Below are 2,405 nucleotides of genomic sequence, written 5' to 3'. Positions count from 1 at the left end.
CCTAGGTAAAGGAATTAAGCACGTCTCCGAAGAAGATGGTAGAAGTTTTTTTCATGTGATTGAGTTTAATGATGAAAATTTTCTAATTATGAAAGCAGAGAAAATAGTATTGGGAATCCCTGTGGGCTCTGTTTAGATTAAATGGGTATTATTTTGACATATCTGCTGGCTTATTGCTTGAGCAGTTTGAAGCTCGTACCACTGTCCTGTAAAACCTAGTTCATGTTCAAATTCCCCGGCGCCACCCCTCAGTGTTAATTTGTACGAATTCTAGTTTAAAAAGAAAGGTTTGCCCATTGACTTGGCTATTGTGAATTAGTGGAGACCCGGTCGGGTTTCAAACAGGCTGTCTCACATTCTGGATTTGTCTAATTGCTTCCAAATGTTGTTTATCTCCTCGCTCAGGCCCCCACATTTCCTATAAACAGAATTTGTCTTAAGTTCGGTGAGATTCAGGTCCAATGTCTTTGGCAAGACTGTGTCATGGTGATTCTGCCATAACAGCAGGCAAAGGGTCCCCTTTCCGGGAGGGTCAGTGCCACCCGAGCCTCAGGTGGGGTAGTACAGGTTGGCTTTTTTCTTCTCCAGGGTCTGTGCAGCTCAGTCCTAGAGATGGAAAGTCAGGAAGGAGCCTCGACCCCTGGTGGCCGTTAGAACCGGAAGGTCCCGTTCACAGGGGGGATCTCAGCTCTCTGGTCTACCCCCCGGCATGGAGTTGTTTAGAGGAATTTTATTAGCAGGTTTGCCTTACTGGGGCCAATTCTTTCTATAGCAAATACTGACTTTCCAAATTATAGTTAGCGTTTTCTGTCATCATTGCCCTGCCCAAGTACCTTAAAAAAAAAAAAAAAAAAGGTAATTTGGCAACTTTCCACTTCATTAGGAAATACCTTTCAAATGTTTCAGTGATGGATAAATCGAGGAACTTAAATATTGATAGTGTATTCCTAGAGCATTTTAGAATCACTGAGTGAAAATTCCCACCTATGTTGTGACTTTGGTTTATGGGGGTGGGTGTTCACAAGGTTCTAAGTCAGAATCCGTATCGATCAAAACCGGGCCAGTGACAAGCAGGAAGGCCAGTGACAAGCAGGAAGGCCAGTGACAAGCAGGAAGGCCAGTGACAAGCAGGAAGGGGTGAAGACGTGGCCCCTTTCCCAGGGGCCTCAGCAATGAAGCTGCATCGTCCCTCGGCCCCCCCGTCCAGGTGAGGAGATGCCCTCAGAGACTCCGCAGCACATTTTAGCCCAGAGCGCTTTCTTTAAGGGAAAGTGTAAGTCCCCGAGGGAGAGTTACAAACGGATGATCTAAAGCACAGAAGTTTCTGTTTTAGAAATCTTGTCGTGTCTGGCCGTGCTGAGATGGTAAATAAATTCTTTGAAATTTACTTTGAAGAAGAAAAGTCCTGGCTGGGGTGAGTCGGTGGGGGTGTCGGCCCAGGCACCGGGGTCTTGGGTTCCATCCCCAGTCAGGTTCCATCCCCTGCAACCACGCGATGTGTCTCTCTCACATCCGTGTGTCTCTCTCCCCACCCCTTTCTCCACGGTCTCTAAAAAGCAATGAAAAATATCTATATCCTTGAGTGACGATGAACAGCAACAAGAAAAAGAAAGAAAACCCTCAGTTCAGCCTCCCCTTCCTACCCCGCCCCCGTGTCCCGGGAAGACTAGTAGCATCCCCGACAGTACTTCCCACCACCAACTGGGACGACTCAGCCGACGCTGCCTGGGCCGGGGCGCGTGTACAAACGTGGGCGTCTGCGCTGCCCCTCGACTCGAGGTCTGCACGTGTGTAACGACAGAAAGAAAGACTTCGCCACACAAGTACCAGGTGACACAGGAACACCATCTCGGGGAGGCTGCCCAGCTGCCCAGGCGGATGCCCCCCGGCTTCCACAGCGAGGTGCAGCCCGGGTTCAAGGCCGGTCCGGAGCGGGGCACCCCCGGACCAGCCACCTTCCAGAAGGACAAGCAGAATGTCCCGGGCTGTGGGGAAACACGCGAGCTCCTGGAAACTGGGCGATCCCGGCTCATCTTGCCATCTGACCTGGATTCATGGCCACCGACGCGTGGTTCCAGGGCAAAGGGGGGCGCCCCAGGCCGCTCTGCCACGCGCCCCGTAATCCACGTGGGCTGAAATGACCGGCAGAGAAAGGCTTACGTTTCAGGAGAAGAAGAGAAGCCCCCTTCTGCAAAGTTGAATCTGCTTTTATTCACGTCACCTTACCAGCAGGGAGGACCACGTTCCCAGGTGGGGATGGAGAGGTCCCAGCCAACAGAGGGGGCGGGGAGGGGCCGAGCGCTCTGCCTGCGCCAGACCAGGGGCCGAACGAGGGTGACGACGCAGACTGACCGGGCCTCTGTCGGATCTCCCCTCATGTTCTGTCCGGGCCCACGCGCAGGAGA

Source organism: Molossus molossus, unplaced genomic scaffold (assembly GCF_014108415.1).
Source record: "Molossus molossus isolate mMolMol1 unplaced genomic scaffold, mMolMol1.p scaffold_m16_p_3, whole genome shotgun sequence".
In the NCBI taxonomy this organism is placed as follows: domain Eukaryota; kingdom Metazoa; phylum Chordata; class Mammalia; order Chiroptera; family Molossidae; genus Molossus; species Molossus molossus.
Note: the sequence above shows the minus strand (reverse complement) of the source record.